The sequence below is a fragment of the Nannospalax galili genome, unplaced genomic scaffold, assembly GCF_000622305.1.
Source record: "Nannospalax galili isolate Female #2095 unplaced genomic scaffold, S.galili_v1.0 scaffold475, whole genome shotgun sequence".
Classification (NCBI taxonomy): domain Eukaryota; kingdom Metazoa; phylum Chordata; class Mammalia; order Rodentia; family Spalacidae; genus Nannospalax; species Nannospalax galili.
The window spans coordinates 4,742,116-4,757,014 of NW_008339435.1; positions in this window are offsets into that span (position 1 = coordinate 4,742,116).

The window sequence follows — 14,899 nt, forward strand, 5'->3', positions numbered from 1 at the left end:
GGGAATCTTCTTGATTGTTGAATGATGGGGGGGCAGCCCACTGTGGGTAGTGCCCCCCCTGGGCAGGTGGGCCTGTTTTGCATAAGAAAGCAGGCTGAGCATGGGCCAGGGGAGCAAGCCAGTAAGCAGTGTTCCTCCATGGCCTGTGCTTCAGCTTCTGCCTCCAGGTTCCTGCCCTGAGTTCCTACCTGGGCTCCCTGATGAACTGTTGAACTGTGACCCGGGAGATGTAAGCCAAATCAACCCTTTCCTCCCTAAGTTGGTATTGCTCCATTGTCACAGCAATGGAGAAATGGACATCTTCCCAACACTGTGGAAGCCTACAAGCAAGGAGAGAGCTATCATCTTAGTCCCAGCCTGATTTCCCCATATCTTGTAGATAAAATTTGGTATCTTCAGCAATAAGTACTTAACATCTAGCCTTGGCACATAACCAACAGCAGTGGAAACAGCCTTATAATGTGTTGGACTTCAGGGGCCTTCTTGGCCAAGAACTGATAAGGAGGTAGACCACCCCAGTACTAGGATTTTTGCCTAATAATCTTATGGCTCTGAGCATGCCCTCTTCCACCTGCGCGGGGTACCTTCTGTGTTTAAACCCTTTAACTTCTGTTTTTACTATTATTCAAGATGTTTTTCCAAATCTGTAAGATACTCAAGTGTTAGCATAATATGACTTTTTTTTACACAGGGGGTAGGATCTCTGAGAAATCATCTACTCCAAGTCAGTGCCAGTGGTCATAGCTGGCTAAGGAGATATTAATAAAGAAATATAAGCAAGGTCCAATATAGTATGTAAACATCTCATCACCTCTATTAATTATTTTATTGAAAGAGCAATGCTGCTAGGTGTGTTGACATACACACCTTCAACCCCAGCACTTGGGAGGCAGAGGCAGGCAGATCTCTGTGAGTTCAAGGCCAGCCTGGTCTACATAGTGAGTTCCATGCCAGCTGGGGCTATGAAAGCCTGTCTCTAAAGGGGGTGGGGGGGCAGTACTTAGCACAGCAGCATGAATAAGACAAAGCCTGGAAGAACATCTGAGGAGGAAAGATTTATTTTGGTTCACAGTTTTAGAGGCTTGTAACCAGAGTTTTAGGGCAAAATCCCTGCCTCAGTAGCCCCAATAGGCTAGGCTTGGCCACCCATCCCCAATATAGCAATTAAAAAAGTAATGGTGAAAACCAGAAGGACAGTTGATCACTGTGCATTGGGAAGCAGAAAAGACAAAGGGTTTGAGTGACCCTGAGTCTGACTTCCTGGTACTAATGTGAGCTTTGGGTTTAAGTAGTAGAAAAATTGGGATGGGATATGGGGGAAAGAAGTGTGCATAATTAAGCAGTCATAGCCAAGATGTGATCTGGTTGATCACTGAGTTTTGTTCTTCAGGATAGTCCAAAGAAGTATTCATTGCTTGAGAGGACAAGCTGGCTCTCAGGAGATGATCTCATGCTTTAGGACATAGCCTCACCATCATGGATAGTTGCTGTTACCAAGGGGGTGGCTGTCCTGAAAGACTTTGTTATTCTTGGACTGCAAGCTGACTGCAGGTTTAGGACAATGCCTAGAGACCTTTAGTACCTTTGTTGGGGGTAAGAGATAAGGAGTTGGGGGTGGGAGGGCTGGAGGAACAGGACCTTGTAAGAAACTGACAATAAATGCCTCAGTCAATCTTATCTTTGTGCCTTTGAACTCGAAGGGAGATGACACGGGCTAGTTGTCACTATTTCCAGATACACAGTGCTATGTGATGAACCTGCTGGTATGCAGTGGTAAGCCAGTGACCCCAAAGTAAAGGAGACAGAAGTAAAATGAAGACAGTAATGCCAGGTTCTCATCCAGCTTTTAATTACTTTGTGATCCCAAGTATTGTGTGACACTATTCCTAGGAAGAAATGAACCAATGTCTACTCACCCTAGATAAGAACCAATGACAGACAAAAGTAAAGAAATTTAACTTGATGAATCAATGAGTTTTATTGGAGTTACAGGAATATGGGTCAAGGGTTACTTACAGGAGCAGAAATGACTCAAAGACAGCTGTATCACCAAAAGCCCTCCTCAGCACCGGTTCATGAAAACAGGAAACTTTGAGCACACAGTCCACAACCTGAAGGCAGCTCAAGAGGTTGGGGAGTGTCTTTTCCAGGCAGCTCACTTGGTCTCTGCTTCTTGTAGACAGCTTGTCTTATCTGGGTGTCTCTCAATACTCCTTAGGGCATATATATGCTAGGGAAAGGAGAGGCCTAGGGAACCTGGTCAGTTTCGAGGACTTTGAAATTGCTACACAACAGCAAGTGAGGAGTCACTGCTTCTTAGTAAAAGCATTTTAAAGTGCCTTCTATAGTTTCAGTACATGGTCAGTTAGTTCCATTGTATGGGCCATGGTGAGGTCAAACATCAGGGTCATAAGACTACATGATGGATACCCAAGGCTTGGTAGCACATGCCTTTAATACCAGCACTCAGGAGGCAGAGGCAGGCAGATCTCTGTGAGATTCAGGCCAGCCTGGTCTACAGTGTGAATTCCAAGTCAGCTGGGGCTATGAGACCCTGTCTAAAAAAAATTCAATTAAAGAAAAGAAAAAAAAAAAAGACTGCGATGGGAAAAGTTGTTCACTCAAGATAGACAGGGAACAGAAAGCAGAAGGGGCAGCCATGGTACATCTTCCCAGGACACACCATCAGTGTCCTGGTTCCTCCAATCAGGGTCTGCCCCACAACAGTGCCAGGCAAGTTACTGTAACACAGTCAACAAAAAATTAAAATGAACTTATAAAAAATAACGATGCCCTACTGGGAGGAAATTGACCTGTTGTTCCCTTTGATGGCCTTTGATTTTCAAGATAAACAATGTCCAACTACCTCACATTCCTTCCTTTGTCTAATCTATTATAACCTTTTCACATAGTGCTCTAAATTATAATAAAAATATTTGTGACGCTTCCCTCTCTCTTTGGAGTATCAGTTTTTACACTTGCAAAATAAGTGTGCCAGCACAACACAGGAGGTCAGCCTTGAGGTTTTCAAAGGAAAAGGTAAAGTTTTTGCCCCACAAATTCATCAAAAATAAATAAATGAAATGTCCTTCTCCTGCCTCCCACCAGTCTCCCTTCCGCTTTCAAGGTGTGTGTGTGTGTGTGTGTGTGTGTCTGTATGTGTGTGTCTGTGTGTCTGTGTGTGTGTCTGTGTCTATGTGTGTGTGTGTCTGTGTGTGTGTGTGTGTCTCTGTGTGTGTCTCTGTGTCTGTGTGTGTGTCTGTGTGTATGTGTGTGTGTCTGTATCTGTGTATCTCTGTGTGTGTGTGTGTGTGTCTGTGTGTCTGTACCTGTGTATCTGTGTCTGTGTGTGTGCATGTATGGGGAGGGGGAGAATATGTCAAGAACTCTAGGATCCACAAATCAGAGAAGACATATATTTGTCTTTCTATATCTGATTTATTTCATTTATTATGGTCTCCAGTTGCGTCCATTTTCTAGCAAATGACATAATTTTATTCTTTTATGACTCAACAAAAATCCATTTTGTTTCAGTATTGTTAAGTCATATATGTGAGAAATCTGTCCCTCCTGGAAACTGGCCTTCAAGGTAGCAAATGACTTCTTATACCAAGACATACAAGAAAATCTTTCTCAGAGCCTGATAAGAATCTATGATCAGGGGCTGGAGAGATGGCTCAGCGGTTAAGAGTACTGGCTGCTCTTACTGAAGACCTAGGTTCAGTTCCCAGCACCCATATGACAGCTAACAACCATCCACAACTCCAGTTCCAGGGGATCTGATGTGCTCCTCTGACTTCTGCATGCATTGCACGACACAGGTGTACTTACATGCAGGCAAAACACTCACACATAAAATAAAGATAATAGATAAAATATTTTGAAAAGAATCTAGGATCAGGAAAACTCCTTGACACTGATCATTCTCCAAAACAGATGAGACTTTGAAGTAGAAGAGGGGGGCAGCTTTGCCTCATTTTAGAGGAAGAAGGCTGCATTTATGTAAATCAGTCTGATCTGGTCAGGGATACTGCAAAAAAGTTGACTATTCTTCCAAGATATGGCAAAAGTCATCAGAATCCTAGGACAAATAGCTTCCAAGCCCATCTTGGATCTCCCGTATCATACTTGTTTTTACCCCCTTAATAACCATTTTGATTTTTATATTTACAGGTCTCTCTCCAGTCTACCTGCTAACCTGATTTATCCATGCCACTGTCCAACATGCCACACGGACTCATGTGAACAATGTCCTCCTGATATGTGAACTGAGATATCAACCTCAATCCAAAGATTACCACCTAACTACCTGCCACAAAACAGGAAGGTGGGGAGATGTCTTGACCCAATGGCACCCCAGGTCAGTAGGAAGTAATCAGAATGATCTTGACACTCCCTAGGCCCTGTGGGCCCCTCCTCCCTCCTTCCCTATAAAACTGTTCCTCTGTTTCCTTTATATAAACAAAATGATTGAAAATATCAAGCCACATAAGTAGAGAGCCTGTTCCTCCTGGAAGCAGGACTTCCAGGTAACAAAGCCCTAAACGGTGGAGGCTGCAAGCAGGGTAAAAACACATACAGCTTCCATGCTGCCCAGGCCCAGAGACAGGCTGATCAGCATCATGTTGTATAAGTCATATTATAACTAAGCCCATTGTTCTGTGGAATTTTTCAATATTTCCCTTATTCATGAATGGCTTTAGAACTTTCAAAATCTTCCCCAACCTAAATTGAAAAGAACATAGAATGAGAAAGGGAGAATATGGTCAAAGCACATGATATACTGGAAAGAAATCACCTATGTGAAACTCAGTACTATAACGTGTATAATAGACATATACTAATAAAATAGGAGAAGATAAAAGAAGGGAATGAGTCTGAGGAGAAGGAACTGTGCCTGGAGTGAAATGAACAGGAATATTCCACCCACTGTCCCATGAAACCCCTGAGACACTTTCTGTTTTGAAAATGGAGGACATTTTTCTTTGAGGAGAATCTACCCCATTCCTCCAGGCCCAGACTTGAACAAAAACTGATTCTTTACCCTCAGTGTTTTTACCATGGGGTGAAAGAACTCCTCTTTCCCCTTCAGAGGTTCAATAGTTGAGTCTGAGAATTATGTTAGTAGACAAATTTACTAGAAAATTTACTAGAAAAGGGCAGGTTTGATGGCATAGGCCTATGATCCCAGATACCCAGGAGCAGAGGCAAGAGAGTCAAAAGCTGAAGATTTAGGTGGGATGCAGGTAGGAGACAGGAGAGGAGAAGGCAGGCATAAGATAACAAAAACTAAGGATATAGGAAAGATCCTGGTGGAAACCCACTAGTTGGTAAACTAATTTTTAAAATATAATTTAAAGGGCTAGAGAGATGGCTCAGTAGTTAAGAACACTGATAACACTCACATTCCCAACATTCCCAGCACCCACATGGTGGCTAACAATGGTCTATAGCTCCAGTTTCAGGGGACCCAACACCCTCTTCTGGCCTCTGTGTGCACTGCAAGACTCAAGTGCATTTACACACATGCAGACAATACATTCATGCACATAAAATAAAAACAAATAAATAGTATGTATATAATTTTAAAAAGAGATTGGAGATACACTGCAAGGGTGGGCAATGCTGCTCCCAGATGACATGGGCTATTAAATGAAAACTGCAATGCCAGTTGTAAGACACCTACCTATGAGTTATTGGTCCAATAGACACAAGAAATCTCCAAAACAGCAAGGGCTATTTACTCTTGGTTACATACCATAACCATATGGTAAGATCCTATTGATAAAGACAGCACACAGTTTGGTGATAGGACATAAAGAAATTAATCTCAAACCAACCAGTAAACTTCCTTCTTGCTGGGGAAAAAAAAAAAGTTCAAGGCTAGCTATGACTTCAGAATGCATTCAAGGCCAGCATGGGCAACTTAGTGAGACTTTGTCCCAAAATTAAAAGTAATCAGGCTGGGGTTCCAGCTCAGCAGTAGAGTATTTGCCTAGCATGTGTATGGCCTTAGAGTTCAATCTTAGTACCTACCTAAAAAACAAAAACAAACAGAAGAAGAAGTAAGGAAATGAATACAGATGCATTTTGTGTATAGTCATCTTAGAAGAGCGAGTACCAAATAGTCCGGAAAGACTTGGAGTTTATAAAGTTCTACTAAACTACTTTAAGATCCCCTCTGGATAAGAACAAGGGTAAGTGGGAACTGTAGGCAGATTTAGAAAAGAGGTAAATATTTTTAGGAGCGATGAATAAGCCCAGAAATAGCCTGATAGTTTGCCTGGACTCTACAGGTGGTGTTAAGTCTATTCGGCCTTGCTAGTTAATCTTAACTGTTTAAATACATTAACAGGAGGGGATTCTAGAAACTGAACACCTTCTAGAGGATCCACCCTTTAAGATACGTAAGGAGAGAAAGCCCTCCTCCCATCTTCTACTTCCAAAGTGCTGCAGAGATGTTATAAAGCTCCTCTTTCCCCTCTGAAGTTTTTGTCTCAAGTGGGAAAAGCTAAGCAGCACAATAAGGATAATCACTCAGCAGCGCCATGTAATACGATGTAGAAAGGCCTTAGCATCCGAGAGATGCTATTAGTCTAAAGTAGGGTGAGAACAAATAAAGATGGAGGAGCAAAGCAAAGTTTAATACATGCCTGGCCCAGCAGCCACACACAGTGTGAGACTCAAGGAGGACAAGATGGCTGAACCGTGTCTAAAGCTAAAGGAAGGAACAGGGCTTGAGCTTATAGGGAGGGAAGTTGTGTAGGCTGTGCCAACACAAGGGGAGGAGTGCCGTGCAATAAATAAAGTTTGTCAGGCTGGGAAGATGGCTCAGCGGTTAAGAACACTGGCTGTTCTTGCAGGAGACCTGGGTTCGAATCCCAGCACCCACATAGCAGCTAACAACTGTCTGTAACTCCAGTTCCAGGGGATCTGACAGCCTCTACTGTCTTCCTCGGGCATTGCATGACACGGGTGCACTTACATACATGCAGGCAATACACTCATACACATAAAATAAAATAAAAAAGAAAAGAAAAAAAAAGAAATAAAGGTTGTCTTGCTGTGCAGTGTTGTCTCCCAGGTGGTCCTGCCTGTCTGAGCAAGTGTCAGACTCTCTCTCTTTTTCCTCTGACAGCGTCTTTCCTAGGCAGAAAGGGGATACCGGGTGGAAGAGTCTCCACCAGTCTCCACTAAGGCAGGTTTCCTGTTGGATGGAAACTGCTGTGACTGAACATCCTTTCAGAGTTACTCCCACTCTGCGGAGGTCTGCCATTTCTCTGAACAGCCATCTTAAAATATACTCATAGTGCTCTCAGTTTGAAGCTTGGAGCAGCATCTTCTCGGGGACAGTTTTCTGAGCCCCACTCTCCAAAATGCCATAGGCTTCAAAACTTCGGCTTCCTAGATACTGTATCGTGATCAGGTTGAGGAAGAGTCAGGGGAAATAAGTAGACCAGGAAATCAGGGACCCCCTGTTGGGGTGAGTTGCCTCTTGATCTTGGCCTTGCTTCCTGTTCACTGAGGACTTTGCAACTACTGTTGCACCTGCTGACCACCAGGACAGCTGCTCCAGCTCCAGTCAAAATGGCTGGAAGATAAAGCCCACCATCAGAAAGAAAGAGCCCAAAGGGTGATACCCTCTCAGAGGTCACCAAGGAGAGAAGGGATGGGAGTCAGGAAGTGGGAGGGCCCCCAGGATCCGATAATAGAGCCAAACCAGAGTCCCTTTCTGTGCACTCCAGCCCTGGGCCCCCTCCTAACCCGATGGGAGCTGTTTGTCTGCCTTAATAAAGTTTGCTGTTTTGCTTCTCTCTGTCTCCCTGTGGCTGCTGCCTCTGTGTTCCCCACATCTGCAGTACCCCCTCCTCCTCCTGCCTGTCACTTCCACTTCTCTAGCAAGCCTCTCTGCAGTCCACCTGTAGTGGCGTCCTGGGTCCTCCTGCCCGCTGTTTTGGCTTTCTTGGTGGGCCACATCCATGGCTTCCCACTCTCCCGTTTGCTCCTTTCTCCCTCCTTGTTTTCATCGTCTGCCTTTCTTTGTCTCATGGGATGAACTCTGTAGCTCCCCTAGACCAGCACCCCTCACCCCACAACCCCATAACAAGTTTGTGAGCATTACTCCTTGGGCTCAGCATCCTGAACTGTGGCTGTTACTACTCTCATTGGATTGTTGAGATGAAAATCAGAGAACAAGCAACTATCTTCCTTGCAACGAAGACTAGATTTTTGTTATTCAGTTTAGGATCACATTACCTTTCCTGATAGTTTCAATAATGGATAGTACAATCAATTTTTCCTAAAAAATTAAAAATTCGTGTCCTTTATCTAAGTATCATTTATTTTACCACTTTTGTTTTTTGCTTGTCTTTTTGGCTGAAATGGGACAGAATCAGCTGCAGTGGTTAGACAAGGACAAAGCCTGCAATTAAAAGAAAACAGAGACCACAGTCCATTAACCTAGTCTAGGAAGTGTATCAATGCAAGCAGGGTCATGGAAATAAGCTGAATTTCTGAACCATCAAAATAAGAGATTGCAATGGTACAAGTAATAAAGCTTTATCTTTCAAAACAAACAAACCTGCATTTTAAAAATAAGTTGCTTTTATTGAGTTTCAAAAGAAGTTTAATTGCATAGGAAGCCACTTTCCTTAGCAGCTGGATGCCAGCTAGTGATTGCATGTGAAAATAATATATGCAAATGCGATAAAACCATCTTTTTATGCCAAGAATAGCATGAACCTCACCTGAAACTGCTGAGTCTCGATCATCGAATTGAGTGAAGTTGCAGATGACAAATATTCAAACTGGATTGGCAGACAGAGGTTTCACACACCCACAGGAAGGAGCACCGACATGCTGACCAAGTCATCTCTGACTCGGCTTTCTCTGCATTGGGAATCCATCTCTCCTGCCTTATGGGCTCACATCTGTGTGCCCAGAGGTCTGAGACTCTCAAGGCAGTCCCAGGAAGTGCCCTCCCTGACCTATCTTATGCTTGGTCATGCTTTATCTTTGTGGACAGAGCAAGCGTCAAAGGATCAACTACATACATTGGCTCATGCTATATTCTGGCCTCTGAACCTGTCTGTGCATCCAAGTGGTGCCACATGGCTGTTCTCAGCAGATGGAATGTATATGGAAGAAAAGAAGGAACCCTTAGGCATGATGTTTTTTAGAATAAAACAAAACCACTATCTTTTTAAAATGGCCATTCTGTGTATTCTGTGTGCGAAATTAATTGCCATCATGTGCCTGCAAGTATAGAAGGGATTCTTGCTGTTTATGAACACACAGCTCCCCAAGCTACTGCTTCTTGGCTGTCCTGGGTAAAGCCTCAGATGGAATTCAAGGCACAGATCATTATCTATGTCAATCGGACTCTAGTCAGGCTCATCCCAACCCCGTTCTACTTCTTTCATCATAGCTTTATTGATTCACTCAAAATACTTAATGAGTGTCCTTTATCTGCCAGTTATGTAGATAGAAAGGACATGCAGAGATAAAGTTTGGTCCCTGCCCTTTTGAGCCCTATCAGAAAAAGACATCAGTCAAATCAACAGATTATTACACTGCTTGCTAAGGACATGATCAGCCCACTACAACTCCCAGTAGCCTCTAGGCTGCAATGAGCAACCTTCCCTTGTATATCTCAAAATACTTTTTTCCATCCCCCCTCCCCCAGTCTATATTTTTTTCAAGCAGGGACTTACACCCACAGATACAGATAAGAATTGAAGCAGGGTTGGAGAGATAGTTCAGCAGTTAAGAGCACTGGCTGCTCTTGCAGAGGATCCAGGTTCGATTCCCAGCACTCACATGGCAGCTAACAACCATCCCTAACTTTAGTTCCAGGGGATTCGATGCTCTCTTCTGACCTCCGTGGGCACTGCATGACACGGGTGCCCTTATATGCACATAGGCAATACACACTCATACACACAAAATAAAAATGATAAATAAGATAGTTTAAAAAATAATTCTTTAATAATCGTAAGGACCTGGGGCTTCTACTACCTACATACAGGTAATACATTCATACACATAAAATTAAAATGATAAATATTTTTTGGTCTTTTTGAGACAGGGTCTCCCTGTAGCCCCAGCTGTCCTGGAACTCACTATGTAGACCAGGCTGGCCTTGAACTCACAGAGATCCTCCTGACTCTGCCTCCCAAGTGCTGGGATTAAAGACGTGCCACCATGTCTGGCTAAAAATAAAATATTTAAAAAAAAAGAATTGAAGTGCAAATTTCCCCAAAATTAAGTATTTTAAATTCACATTGAGGCAAGATGATTGCTCACATAAAATTTCTTGTACATAGTTTGTCCTTCTGACTAGGCCATTTCTAAGGGCACAAGTTGTCCTACCAGATGAGATACTAGCAGAACAGGCATATGACAGATGATCATTGTAAACTCAATAGGAGTGTCTAGAAGGGATTTCATAAGTGCTGAGAGTGTGGGAGAGTTAGGAGAGTAAGGAAGTGAATGGTCTATCTCACATTATCACCAATGGACTTAGGAAGACATTTGGAATGAGCGAGGCTGGATTAATTTGGGTCCATTTGCCTGTGAGTTGTTGAGCATCCAAGGTGTAGAGCAACTTCACAGTCAAGACCATGAAGATCTGGATTTATCCCTGTAAAGGGGATGTGAAAGCCAACCCCGGCTGGTGGTGTTCAGAGCTTGTCCTCATGGACTTTAGTGATGGCAGGTGATATAAGGCTGTGAGCTCCTCAGGATGGGCCAAGTCTCAGGTCTAGGCTGGCCCCACCCCAGAAGCAGCACATTTTATAAACAAAGACAGAATGGTCAAGGGAACACGAAGACTTTCAGTCCTGAGCAAAGAGGTTGTTCAAGGGAAACCAGCTGGGGAGTGGGGGTATTCCACAAATAAACTTCACTTACTTCCCCATTTTGTGTAAAGTGAGAACTCCACAGAAAAAGGAGCAGGACTGTTAGGCATGAGCAGTGAAAAGAGCAGGTTCAAGAGGCTTGCCTAGAAAGAACGTGCCTGCAGGACAGTGCACGTACTCTGCTCCGTTGAAGCTAAGGAGCCCAGGCTCTTCTCTGTGCAGCAGCAAGTGAGAAGCCCCTGCTTTTTGCTTAATGTGTTTGATTAAGGCAAAGGCCCTGGGGAGTCATAGAGGAGCGGGCCTCGTGAGAAGCAGTTGTGAGTTTTTGTTCATGCAGAAAAATGATCGGAAACAAGTTCTACCTGGTACAGTCTTTTGGTTTGTTTATTTTGCATTGAATTATTGTTGTTTTGTTTTTGTTTTTGATTTTTGAGACAGAGTCTCACACAACTCAAACTGGCCTCGAATTCTCTATGTAGCCAAGGTTCACTTTGAACTTCTGATCCTCCTGCCTCTACCTTCTGAGGGCTAGGATTATAGACATACATTTCCATTACCAGATTTATGTGGCGTTGGGGCTTGAACCCAGGGTTTTGTGCAGTCTAGGCAAGAGCTCTACCAATTGAGCTATGTACCTGATGTAGCAAGAGGCAGCTGGTGCAGTTTCACTGAGTGAAATAAAGGTTCTTCTGGCAGATGTGGAATATTCCTTATAGAGCTACCTTCCAACCCTTCTGAACCAAATCCAAAATTCCAGTGAGCCTCCATGTGGGGTCTATAGCTCGCACTTTCTATTGAAAGGGGAATTGTTGAGGAAAATGCTCCTGCTCTCTCTGAGATCAGAGCTCTCTCTGGCGATCCGGACTTCCATCCCCATTTCCCCACCTTCGCCCCTGCCTCTTGCTGCTTGCTGTATGCCTGAAGCTTGAGGCTGTCTGGGAAATAGTGACGCCGCCCCGTGCTTATGCATGCTTCTACACCATGGTTCCCTCTAGGTAACAGTGGTCACTCACTTCTCTTTCACTGGAGATCAGAGGCAGCATGTTTTGTGTGCTTGCTTTTGTGAGTCCTTTGGCTCTTCCGGGATTTTCTTATTTTAGCACACCCCACAAACCAAAGTGAGCATCTGTTAATATTTCCCCAGGCCTATGTTCCCCAAAAGGAGCCACTTGACATTAATCATGATAGCAGAACTCCTAGGCTGATGGGCTTTTTCTTAGAATTCCTGAGGCACAGGTGCCTGTAGCCCAAGGGTCTAAACTTTGCTGACCTAGAAGCTGCCTGAAGATTCTGATTCAGTGAGTCTGGAATGGGACCCAGAAATATGCAGTGTAAGCCTGCCAGGTCTCCACTTCAAAAGACCCTGTAGTATAGATTTTTAAATTACTATTAATAAAGTAGTGGTTCGTGGGCAAATGGGCTCATTGTTTCATTCCTTTACCCATTCATTTTTAGAAGTACTTGTCAAACTTTTTGTGTGTGTGTACCTTCTAACCTTATTTTTCTTTCTTTCTTTTTTTTTGGTCTTTTTGAGACAGGGTCTTCCTGTAGTTCCAGCTGTCCTGGAACTCACTATATAGACCAGGCTGGCCTTGAACTCTCAGAGATCCTCCTGCCTCTCCCTCCCGAGTGCTGGGATTAAAGGCGTGTGCCACCACGCACAGCTTACTCATTTTTAATGATTGTTTTTTTCTTTTAAAACAGAGTCTCACATATACTCGAGACTGGCTTCAAACTCATGTTGATCCCCCTGCCTCAGCCTTCCAAGTGCCACGATTACAAGCATGAGCTAACAGTTCTGACTCATTTCTAGTGATTTTTCATTTAAATTCCATTGTCAAGTTTTACTCTTCTTGGGAGAGCTGCCAAGGGTGAGGCTCGTAAGAGACAAAGCAAAACAGGCTGCCAGAGTGGACAAGCCAGCTGCAGGCCAGGATGTGGGAGGCAGGACATCCAGGCAGTTGGAAACCATCTGGTAGGAAGCAAATCTGGTGATTTGTTCACCTAAGGAACTTGACTGTTTATCTAAGTTTCCAGGGGGAGGAATCCCTGGCCCTATATTGTGCTAAGGCAATTTCAAATGTTATGAGAGAATGAAGATTTCAGCATGTGTGATCAGAAAGCTGAATAAGATCTTTGTCTAGGTGGCAAGCAGACCTTTTTCTGTTTTCTTTGCTATTGTAATGTGATCATTGGGATTCTGTTGTAACTTGATAATGATTATGATCTACACAAAGCGGTGTCCCGTAAATGCTCTGCATGGACCGATAGGCCATATCCTCAGGACTCTAAGCATTTGGTGGAGGATTCCCATCCCTCGCAAATTCTAATTTAAGGTCAAGCACAAATCAAGGCATTGAATGATCACATTGTAGAGTCCTTAGCTACTCTGTGAGCATTGGAGGAAGGCTGCCCTAGATTTTTGGTTGGATTCATTTTCTAGTTTTCCTTGGGGAATCAGTGGGAGAATTTTACAAATATTTGGGAAGGGGGAGGAAGGAAGGAAGGAAGGAAGGAAGGAAGGAAGGAAGGAGAGAGTAATCTGTGTGATTAGGAGCAGGCAGCTATGGAGGAGTGGTCTTGATCAGTTTTCTCTTACAATAGCAGAATACCTGAGACTAAGTAATTGATAAAGAACAGGCTTACTTAGCTCATGGTTCTGGTAAGTGGGACATCCAGAAGCAAGGTGCATGGTACTCAGCTTCTGCTTAGTGCCTCATGTTGCCTCCTATCATGATGGAAGGGTGGAAGGGGGTGCACGGTGATAGAAGCAAGAGGATTCTGGGATGATGAACTCCCTCTTGCAACAGCCTATTCTTGCCATAACCACCTTCCATGAGAACTGACTACCACAGAACAGCCTTGCTCCCTCCATGACACACAGCCCTGGTGATCAACGCTCCTCTGATGGGTCTTACCACTGCTCAACACTGTCACCTTGGGAGCTACATTTCATCATGACTTTTGGAGGAAGCAAACCACATCTAAACTATAGCATTTCCCTGTCCCCCCAAACTCATGCCCTTCTCACAATATAAAACATCTCCATTCCATCTTATTATTCCCCAAAGTCCGAACGTGTTTCAGTACCAGTGCAAAATCCAAAGTACTGAATTTCATTTTGGAGTCAAGGCATGGTTCATCATAATGGAAATTCCTGTCATCTCCAAGCCAGTAAACTCAAAACAAGTTATTGACCTCCAAAAAACGATGGTGGGACAGGGAGAAGAAAGACAGAAGAAAGGACTAACAGGACCCAATGAGTCTAAAAACCTCTTGAGGCTTGTCTTCTATCTTGCCTAAGGTCTGAGGCCCCTATCAGCTGTTACTGCACACTGACTGTCATATATATATTAAGGCCTACTGAGTCAAATTTGTGTTCCCAAATGTCCTTCTGTTTGGGTCTATCCACTGGAGCCTGATGAACCTATTCAGCATCACACTATTAAAGAAAATTGACTCTCCCTTCCCAGCAGCCATCTGTTGCCAATAGTTCCTCAGCTATGACTGGGCTACTTCTGCACTTCCCCACTTTTATGCTGGGATTTTGTCTGGCTAAAGCTTATGTGAGTCTTGTGCATGCTGTCACCAATGCTGTGAGCTCATTGTCTGGAAAACTCTGTTTCCTTGGGGTCAACCACCACTTCTGGCTCTTACAATCTTTCTGCATCCTCTTCCACAATGATCCCTGAGCATTTCCCCCTATTTTTTATTAATATATTCAGAGAGAATATAGACCATTTATTCTTTGTCCATCCATCTTGCCCACAACTGAATACTGAGAACTATTGTGATTTCAGGAATGTTGATGAAGGTGCGTGTTTATAATGGTCATGTGCTGTGGCTTGCATATAGTTTGTTCCCTCCAAAACTCATGCTGAACTTTGATTGTCATTGCATCCAGGCAGGGTGGAGAGGGACAGCCTATGGAGAGGGGTCCGGTTATAGAGCCGGAGCCCTCATGAATGACACACTTCCTATGGAAATGGGTTTTATTCCAGAGTTCAGTCTTCCCTCTTCCCATATATATGCTTGCTCTT